The following is a 10,861-nucleotide window of genomic DNA, read 5'->3' as shown; positions in this document are numbered from 1 at the left end:
GCCTCAGCCTCCCAAGTAGTTGGGATTACAGGTGTGCACCACCATGCCCAGCTAATTTTTGTATTTTTAGTAGAGATGGAGTTTCACCATGTTGACCAGGCTGGTCTCAAACTCCTGACTTCAAGTGATCCACCTGTCTCGGCCTCCCAAAGTGCTGGGATTACAGGCGTGAGCCACTGTGTGGCCTGAGTTTTCTTGAATAAGACCATGTGTGCACAGTGCCTGGGGCACGTGTGGTCCTCAGTTCCTGAGATTTCCCTTTCTACAAGAGCAGTGACCAAACTTTAGGCTTCTCCTTGAGGCACTTTCCAAGATGCAGGTCCCTACCTGGTGGCCAGTCAGGCCACATGGAAGTGCATGAGGGTGGGGACACAAAAGTATCCTACACTTGTAACTCCTTCATTTCACCTTCTGCCCTTTTTTCTTTCATTGTCCCTTTTTTTTCTGGTTCTCTCCTTTCTCCTACTAGCTCAATTTTCCCTCCCCAGATTTTTGGAACCCAGAGATCTGGCTTTCTACTGCTTCTCTTTGTGCCCTTAGAAGAGTCCCTTCACTCCCTTGGGGCTCTCTTTCCTGTTGAGGAGAAAGAGGAAGTTGGACTACAGTTTAGGAAGATGTGGTCAGGGCTGATCTAGTTGAAATGATGACCAAGGGCTTGGAATTCCCTCCAAATGCTCTAGACAGCCCACCCAGGGTGGTTTCTTTTTGATGGGGTCCCAGGGACTTCTCAGCAGTTCCACTCCACCAAACTCTCTGATTGCTGAGTCGGCTGTAATAAGTATTTTTCTTTTTCTCTTCTGCCCGCATTTGGCAGTGTGGAGACAGAAGGAAAGAAGCTGGTGATCCAGTGCCAAGCTGCTGAGGTAGTCTTTTCTCTAAAGTGGTCGTGGAGTGTGTGTCATCCTCTGCAAGGCGTGTCTCTGCCAATGCAGGGGTGAGACCTCAGCCACCTCTACTCTCTGCTGGAGCTTTCAAACCTCTCCAAACTACAGCCATCCAGGGGGCTGCAGAGGTCAATGAAGTAACATCTGAAAATGCTTGTGAGATCTTTCGGTTTCCAAAGCATTCTTCTTTCTAACTCTAGAATAAGGCTCTTCCTTAAAAATAGAAAGCCATTTGTGGGGTGAATTTTAATATACTGTGCACAATAATCCCACCCTCAAGCTGTGGGTGTGTCCATAGTCCTGGGGCAGGGCCAACATGAACCATTTAAATTATTTATCAACAAATTTTTCTCCTCATGTCCACATGGATGTTGAAATGGTTCTCTAATTCATTTTTAAAATATGCTCTGGGTTCATCACCCCAGCTTCGGGGAATCATGACATCCTCATCACTTGACAGTGCCAGCAATCAGTCAGCTCCAAAGAGCATGTGTGCTTCAAAAAGACTAACTCAGTCCAGCCTTAGAGGATTCTCCTGTGGGGTGCGGGGCTGGGTTCAAACTGAGTTTTTCAACACTGGGCGAGTTTCAGCAAAGTAGGACTGGGACAATGGTACGGCTCTTGTGATTAATCTACTCCAGGAAAGGTTGAATGAGAAGTTAACATGGATCTCCTAGAAGCTGCAGAGCACAAAGCTTTTATTTTAGTGAGAATTTAACATGCGAGGCCTGTCAGGTGCACGTGCCATCAAAAACATGACCTAATCCTATTGATTTTCTTTTAATGGTCACAGACTGGGAGTCCCGGGAATGAGGCAGACAGCATCAATGCATTGTGCAAAATGTCTAGTTTTCAAACCATGTAAATTTGGTCTGGGAAAAGAGTGGGCTCTGTAGAGTGTTGCTCCTTCAGCAGCTGATGTGAAGATGCTTATGCTGACCGCAAGCCAAGCCTCTGCAGGAGGCTGTGGGACCCCCTGCTCATATTAGGAATTCTCAATTCAGATAAAGCTGGATTATTAGATTGAACTCTATGAAATTGTTCAATATTCAACCAACTTTTACCCATAAAAATGGCTGTTTCTTATGGTTTGACATGCTGTTTATGCTTGAGACTTGACTGTGACCTTTTTATTTCATGATGGCAAGACAACCCCATGTGAAATTTAGATGAAATCCTACTTGACCTCCAAGGCCCAGTCTTGGGGGATTCATAGAGCATCCTAGGCTAAGATGACTTTACACCCATGAAGCCACTCATGGTTTCTCACAACCCAATCAAAACTAATCTCCCCAGGCCAGATGTGGCAGCTCACGCCTTTACTCTCAGCATTTTGGGAGGCTGAGGCTGGAGGATTGCTTGAGGTCAAGCGTTCAAGATCAATCTGGGCAACATAGCAAGATCCTATCATTTTATAAATAATTAAGAATTAATCGTCCTCACCCTGGCATTTTGCTGATAGTTAGCTAACACTACTTATGAAATAGATACCTTTAGTTATAGCTATTGCTGTTCATGAATGCCCTTTAAAATGACAAATACCTTGAGGATGTGAGCCATCATAGACATCTCTGTATCTCCTGCTGCCTTTTCACAGAGTAGGCACTCTTCATTATTATTGCCTAATTACCTGAATCTTGATATTTTTACTCAGGTAGCAAAATTGATCATGACCAGTTGGCTCTTTTCAGAATTTATAATGGGGCTATAGTTTTGCCTTCATGGACCTTTAAAAAATTGATTATGGTCCTTTAAATTGGAGTTAAAAGATTGTTATCTTTTTCTTCTCATGAACCATATAGCATTTCTATGAGCACAAGTGCATTTTGTGTGTGTTGATGTGAATTCAGAGAATGCTTTAGATCAGCAGTCCCCAAACTTTTGGGCACCAGGGACCAGTTTTGTGGAAGACAATTTTTCCACAGAAAGGGACAGGGAATGGTATTGGGATGATTCAAGTACATTTCATTTATCATGACATTTTCTTTCTTTCTTTTCCTTTTTTTTTTTTTTTTTTTTTTTTTTAGATGGAGTCTTGCTCTGTCACCAGACTGGAGTGTAGTAGCACGATCTCTGCAACCTTCGCCTCCCAGGTTCAAGCGATTCTCTTGCCTCAGCCTCCCAAGTAGCTAGGACTACAGGTGCACGCCACCATGCTCAGCTAATTTTTGTATTTTTAGTAGAGACAGGGTCTCACCATGTTGGCCAGGATGGTCTCGATCTCTTTACCTTGTGATCTGCCTGCCTCAACCTTCCAAAATGCTGGGATTATAGGTGTGCGCCAGTGTGCCCAGTCTATCATTACATTTTCATAAGGAGCCATGCAACCTAGATCCCTCATGTGCACAGTTCACAATAGGATTCGCGCGCCTATGAGAATCTAATGCCACCGCTGATCTGACAGGAGGCGGAGCTCAGCCTCCCTTGCTTGCCCACCCCTCATCTTCTGCAGTTTGGTCCAGTTCCTAACAGGTTACAGACTGGTACCTGTCATGGCCTGGAGGGTTGAGGACCCCTGCTTTAGATCACAGCTGATCAGTTTCCCCAGTCCCACACTGCACTTAACTACAGTTTCTCCTGTGTCTCCAGTAGGGGTGGCGGAAAGGGTCGCATGGGGCACAGAGTGTTACAGTTACCTGAACATGTGCAACTAGTCCACATGGATGCACACCACATACGACAGGAAGGCTTCAAGTTCAACCTGGGTTAAATGAAACATGCCATCAGTTCATCTTTCTTTCCTGTGCCCTCTTCTGCAGACCTGCTCCCCTTCCTGGGTGCCTGGTTGTAGTGAGTGACTCTGATGTTCTCTTAGATGACCAGCCTCAAAGACCAATACATCCCCTATCCTACACTGTTCCCCACATCTGTCTTCTCTGTCTCTTTCCATTGTTACCACCACCGCCTAGGTTTCTAATTATCCACATTTCTTCTTTTTTTTTTTTCGTTTAAGCAAGCATCTCACTCTGTTGCCTAGGATGAAGTGCAGTGATGCTATCACAGCTCACTGCAGCCTCAAAGCAATCCTCCCACCTCAGCATCCCTCATAGCTAGGACCACAGGCATGTGCCACCAGTTCAGCTATTTATTTTATTCTATTTTTTGTAGAGATGAGGTCTTGGTATGTTGCCCAGGATGGTCTCAAACTCCTGGGCTCAATCAATCGTCCTGCCTCCACCTCCCAAACACTGAGATTATAGGCATGAGACACAGAGCTCGGCTATTGTTCGTATTTCTTTCCTGGTTTCCCTACTGGGTTCTTTACTTCCACTCTTCCCTTCTTCCCCTCTTCCACCAGCATAAACTTTAGAAACTGCACTTCTGATCATGCTGCTCTGCTGCTTAAAATCCTTCATGCAGATCGTGCAAGACCTTCCTGATCCAATGCTGCCTTGCCCTCTAGAACCCAGGGCGCCATTCTCCCCTCTGCAGGTCTACTGCACCACCTGCAGGTTCTCTCTCCTGTGTTCATGTGTCTGCTCCCTCTGAATGTTAGGCTCGCACCCTCCACCTGGCCAACTCCTACTAAACCTTGGGCTTCAACTCAAGAATCACCTTCATGTTTCACTCCACCAGGCTGGGCTGGGTGTCCTGCCCAGTTCCCACAGTGCCCTAACTCACTTTCTTTTTTTAATACTTTAAGTTCTGGGGTACATGTGCATACCATGCAGGTTTGTTACATAGGTATACACGTGCCATGGTGGTTTGCTGGACCCATCAACCTGTCATCTACATTAGGCATTTCTCCTAATGCTGTCCCTCCCCAAGCCTCCCACCCCCCGACAGGTCCTGGTGTGTGATGTTCCCCTCGCCCCCGTGTCCATGTGTTCTCCTTGTTCAACTTCCACTTATGAGAGAGAACATGCGGTGTTTGGTTTTCTGTTCTTGTGTTAGTTTGCTGAGAATGATGCTTTCCAGCTTCATCCATGTCACTGCAAAGGACATGAACTCATTCTTTTTTATGGCTGTCTAGTATTCCGTGGGTGTATATGTGCCACATTTTATTTCTCCAGTCTATGATTGATGGGTATTTAGGTTGGTTCCAAGTCTTTGCTATTGTGAACAGTGCTGCAATAAACATATGTGTGCATGTCTCTTTATAGCAGAATGATTTATAATCCTTTGGGTTTATACCCAGAATAGGATTGCTGGGTCAAGTTGTATTCCTGGTTCTAGATCCTTAACTCACTTTAAACAGAGCTATGGGGGCCTTCAGCTCAGCAGTGGCTCTTCTTAGCAGGGGACTGAATGTGCTCCCTTTGCCAAAGCCTACTTTGCTTTGCTTATGTGATGCTACTTGCAGGGTTCCCAGATTGTTTTTGGTCTATTCAATCATTTGCTTTCTTTGGACAGGACAATGCCCAGTGATGAAGATGAAGCTCTAGTTCTTGACATGCTAATCCCACACCGTGACTAATAAACATGGCACATTGCAATGGACATTAATTTATGGGTAACAGAAGCAGATCCAAGCCTTTTAGCTAATTAAATAAAAATGCACCATACAGCAACCATCCTGCCTGCTTGGGTGTAAAATAGAGAGGAGAAACATGGCATGCTTGTCATTGAGAGACAATTACCTTCAATTTCAGAGCTGGAATCTAGTGACAACATAAGAAAAAGAATAACCTCTCTGGCTGTTAGGATTCTCAGTTCTGGCTGTGAGCAAGGAGCAAAGGCACCCACAGACTCGCCAAACCTATGTCAGGAATGATGAATAGGAGGCAGAAATCCACATCCCCAGGTGGCAAAATTGCTATCCACCTTCGTCACCTCCTTCCTAATGGAGAAAGTGGGGACAAGCAGACTTGGAGTCCTACTTGAATGAGGCCTGGACCTTATGCAGGGTAATAAAAACCGACACGTGGGGCCTGTGCTGTAAGGTGGCAGAGTGCGATGACTCACCCCACTCATGCAGGTTGAGTCATTTCAAGGCAGAGTTGTGCCAGTTCAGTACCCAGTAATATTTTCCAGTCAACGAGCATCAGTGAACAGGAGATAACCAGTCATTTCTAGATTCTGCTCAGAGTCCCAGCTCAGAGGCTCCACAAGCTCAAAGAGATGGGTGGCAAAACAGCCACCTTGATTTCCAGATCATCTGCCAGCTCATCTGTCAGCCGACACACAGCCCATGGCTCCACTATTGCCAGTGCCGTAGCTGCATCAGACCAATCTGGTTCAAATTTTATGTAACAAAGTTGTGATTTGTTTTTCAGTTGCCCTGGACTCCCTTGTTGAAGATCAGGAGCATGCCCTGATGAGACGAGGCATGCAACCACAGGGGAACCTTAGTGCTTGGACTGAGGAGTGGGGACTGAAATAAGAAGCGAACATTGCATGCCAGGATCAGGATCCAATCAGACCAAGCCCTGGCATCACCTCATGGCAGGATCCAGTCAGATCATGGCTTTTGGTATCACTTCATTGTGAGATCCAATCAGATCATACCTCATTATCCTACGCTTACAAAACCAGACCTAGCGCCCAACTTGAGGAGGCACTGCTTTGGAAGTTATCCCAAGTATTCTCATTGCTAATTGCAAGTAATAAAATCCTCTTGCTAAATCCTCCTTGGTTGTGCAGATGTTGGCATGGATGTGGAGAGAAGGGAACACTTATGCATTGTTGGTGAGGATGTAAATTAGCTCAACTCTGTGAAAAACAGTATGGAGATTTTTTAAAGAACTAAAATTAGAACTACCACTCAACCCAGCAATTCTGAGTGCATGAGTGGGTATCTACCCACAAAGGAAAAGAAATCACATAAAAAAGACCCATTTATTGCAGCACTATTCACAATAGCAAATTCATGGAACCAACCTAAGTGCCCTTCAGTGGTTGACTGGATAAAGAAAATGTGGTCAATATACACCATGGAATACTAATGAAAATAATGATTTCATTCTTTTTATGGTTGTGTAGTATTCCATGGTTTATATGTACCATTCTTGCAGTAATGTGGATGGAGCTGGAGGCCATAATCCTGAGTGAACTAACTGAGAAACAGAAAACCAAATACCGCATGTTCTCACTTATAAGTGGGAGCTGAACAACGGGTACGAATGGTCATAAAGATGGAAATAATAGACAATGGGGACTCCAAAAGCAGAGAGGGTGGAAGGACAAGGGTTGAAAACTTACCTATTGGGTGCGATGTTCACTATTTGCATATTGAGTACACTGGAAGCCCAATCCCCCCCAGTATGTAATATACCCAAGTAACAAACAAACATATGTACCTCCTATATCTAAAATGATAGATAAATAAATAAATCCTGCTTGGTTGTGGTCATTGGGTTGATATCTGCCAAGTAACCAATCCTACCTATTGTGTGGTAAGAGTGCAACTTTTCAGCACTGAGCTAAAATTGGGAGCTTTTATATATTTGGTGTGTTTCTTTTTTTCCTTTCTTTTCTTTTCTTTTCTTTCTTTTTTTTTTTTTTGATATGGAGTCTTACTCTGTCACCCAGGCTGGAGTGCAGTGACATGATCTTGACTCACCACAACCTCCACCTCCAGGATTCAGGTGATTCTCCTGCCTCAGCCTCCCAAGTAGCTGGGATTACAAGCACCTGCCACCATGCCTGGCTAATTTTTGTATTTTTAGTAGAGGTGGAGTTTTGCCATGTTGGTCAGGCTGGTCTCAAACTCCTGACCTCAAGTGATCCATCCGCCTTGGCCTCCCAAAGTGCTGGGATTACAGGCATAAGCCACTGTGCTTGGCCCATTTTCAGTGCATTTCTGAGTTTAAAGGATATTACATAACTGAAATAACATTTTTTATAAACCATGCAACTTGGCCCTACTGGGTGAAGCTCATATTAGAGGCCAACTTTCAACATATTTAAACTACGGAAGCCCCCACAAGAGCAACTTACATTAAAGGTGACTTACAGCAGAGGTAGCTAAGCTCAGTCCAGACTGTACAGCACTCTCAAAGTTTATGTCCAGAGGCGGCAGCACCCAGGCAAGTCTTTGAAAGTCCCGGCTTAGAACTTGGCACAGCCTCCTTAGAGACTGTTCATAGCTACAAATGTAGGCATTGATGCAGGGGTGGGGCAGAAACATGTGGGAGTGGGAGTCTTGCTGCTAATTGGTTTAGTCTAAGGTCAAGCCTAACCTCCCTTGGCCGACACAACTGGTACTATTAATTGAGACTGAAACTAATCAAAGCTATTTCCATAGATGTGCCAAACCTGGGAGATGAAGCAATTATGTGCACAGATCCATGTTGATGAGTAGTTTGTGGCAAACTCCTCTGCACAAGAGGGGGTCATGTAGTAGCAAAGTAGGGGTGTTTTGAAGAGAAAGCCTGCTAATGTGAAATGAAGCGCTGACTTGGGTTCCACATGATGGAGGACAGGTGTATGCTTCGAGTGCAGCCTCTCTGGGGAAAATGAGGGTGGGATGGGGTACTAAGTGATCTGCAACTCACTCATGAAAACCCATTTCAACCCCAAACAGACCTAACCTCCTCCACCTTCCATTAAGTAATTTATCAGGGTTTTAAAAGAAGAATGCATATTTCTTACACTTCCTTTCTGTCGGACAATGCAGTGATATGATCAAGGGCTTGGGGCATGGATTGCAGGGGAGAGATGGTTAATCAGCAACACGGATTAATTAGCAACCAGTCAGGGAGACGGATCTGTGCTCTGATTCATCTAACAAAAACTCTGGAGGTGACTATGCCTAATATGCTCCTTTGCAGATGTCGGATCTACAAGTGAGAGAAGCTAAGTGAGTCACCATAGGTCACAAAGCTAGCAAAAGGAGACAGATCATAAGCTCATAAACCACAGTCCCAGGCCTCCAAACCCCATGCTCTTTCCTACAAAATATACTGTCTTCCTTCTGAAAATTATGTGCATCATAGGGACAAACTTTGTTTCCCAGGATTAGTTGGGCCCACGTACATGCTACCATATTGACTCAGGTTCTCTAGGGTACTGGGCCAGAACGTTTGTTCCCTCAAAACTTGAGGTCCTAGGGCCATCTAGGAGGATCAGTGCAAGGGGCTTTGGGATTGATTGCCAGACTGTGGGGCCCTTGGGGGTGAGGGGTCTGAACAAAATGTGAAATACGGCTCCACTTTCTCCATCGGCAGAGGGGAGGCTGGGCGTGCCTGTGCCCCCACAAGTGAACCCTTAAGTCCAGAGCAGTGAGGAATGCTGAAGTCAGGAATTCCCCCCCGCCTTCCCTCAAGCCAGGTCCTCAGAAACCTGGGTGAAACTCCTTGATAGGAGATGTTTTTGAAGGAACCTGGGTAAAGCACTTCTGTGGACCGCACGATCTAACATGTCTCAGAGCCAGACAGTCTGAGAGTAGACTCATCGATACTGCGTGTACAGTCTCTCTGGGTGACACTGCATTTACAGAACAGGGGCCGGGAGCTAGGAGGTGAGAACTCCCAGAGACTCAGTCCCTGTCCTCAAGGAATTCCCAGTCTAATCAGGGACATGAGCTTGTAAACCTGACTCCTCCCACACCCAGTACCCAGCCCAACCCTGAGGTCATCCTGATGCTCACTCAGGATTGGAGGTCCTGGAAGTCCACAGGTATAGGTGGGAGAAACAGAGGAGCCACTTACTCATGCAGAGGGAAGGAAAGAAGAGTGGAGATAACCAGAGGAGTGAAGTAATGAATGCATGCATTCATTCAGCAGCTGTTTAGGAGAGCCTGTCCCCTGTCCATTACTCTCCTGGGTGCTGGGACTATGGTAGGGAACAACACAGATTTAAATAAAAAGTCCCTGTTATGATGGAGGTGATGGGACTTGATCTCTTTGCATAGCATCCGGATTATTGGATAAGTGAGGGAAGAAAAGGGGATTCTAATCTCATTGTGAAATTGAGGAAACCAAAGCCTTTCTACTTACAAAGTGGCAGCCCAAAGATGCAAACACAGATCTCTCAGTTCCGCTGTGCTGGTGCCCACACACTCCCCCACCGCGCTTAGCTGGGTCCCTGTGAGAGAGGCCACACAGCCCTAGCAAGGAAATTGCACAAAGGCTGGCACCAAAGGTTGTTATGATCATAAATTTGGTCCTTCCAGTAGTTTCTGGGGAGACAAGGGTCACAAATGCATGTATCTTTTGGTCAGCAGTTTTAGCATCAGCTTACAGGCCTATTGGATAGAGATATTCATCTACACGAATAACATAACTCCTTGAAATAATTCAAGGCATTTCAGAAACCACAATCAAATTTGTAAGATAAGGCAAAGCAAAGCAAAACATAACAAAACACTTATGTAACCATTGTTTATGATGCAAAGCTGTAATTAAGAACCAGAATTTAACAAATATATGAGAAAAAAAGCCTGGAGTTGATCAGCATATTATTTTCGGGGCAAATCATAATAGTAAACTTGCATATTTCATGGAATTTTTGTTTCTGCATTTACCCCAGACCAAGCCTGAAATTCCTGTATTAAAAAAAATCACCGCCAGGCGTGGTGGCTCACACCTGTAATCCCAGCACTTTGGAAGGCTGAGACAGGCAGATCACCTAAGGTTGGGAGTTCGAGACCAGCCTGACCAACATGGAGAAACCCAGTCTCTACTAAAATACAAAATTAGCTGGGCATGGTGGTGCATGCCTGTAATCCCAGTTTCTCAGGACACTGAGTCAGGAGAATTGCTTGAACCCAGGAGGTAGAGGTTGCGGTGAGCTGAGATTGCACCATTGCACTCCAGCCTGGGAAACAAGAGCGAAACTCTGTCTCAAAAAGAAAAAAAAAAAAAAAAAAAAAAAAAATCACCCTCTCAGTTAACTAGAGGAATAAAGCATGGCATAAATGGGTACTTTTCCAGCAATTTCGTTTTGTTTTGTTTTGTTTTTTTTTGATTTGATATCAGTTACAGGAAAGAATATACTTTCTCAAGGAAATCCATCAACAGCTTGGTTTTCAGAGGGAAACTGAGATACACACTTATCTATCTATGGTTACCAGGTACCCATGGTTACTTCCGTTC

General features: G+C 45.0%; 1 long non-coding RNA gene across 3 annotated transcripts in view; it reads right to left on the bottom strand.

Annotated features, from left to right (window-relative positions):
- The window catches only part of LOC111546663, a 13,811-nt gene extending 3,916 nt beyond the window's left edge, over positions 1-9,895 (bottom strand). The window contains exons 1-2 of one of the 3 annotated variants that reach the window (XR_002732861.2): positions 9,764-9,895; positions 3,521-3,585 (exon numbers count right to left, since the gene is read on the bottom strand). This is a non-coding gene — a long non-coding RNA (uncharacterized LOC111546663). Of the gene's footprint in view, positions 1-3,520; positions 3,586-7,763; positions 7,991-9,763 lie in introns of those variants that run through there. The other 2 variants (XR_002732862.2, XR_002732863.2) reach the window with 2 other exon arrangements.
- Positions 9,896-10,861: the final 966 nt, after the last annotated feature.

Source organism: Piliocolobus tephrosceles, chromosome 9 (assembly GCF_002776525.5).
Source record: "Piliocolobus tephrosceles isolate RC106 chromosome 9, ASM277652v3, whole genome shotgun sequence".
In the NCBI taxonomy this organism is placed as follows: Eukaryota; Metazoa; Chordata; class Mammalia; order Primates; family Cercopithecidae; genus Piliocolobus; species Piliocolobus tephrosceles.
This window is presented reverse-complemented; position numbering and strand designations above follow the sequence as displayed.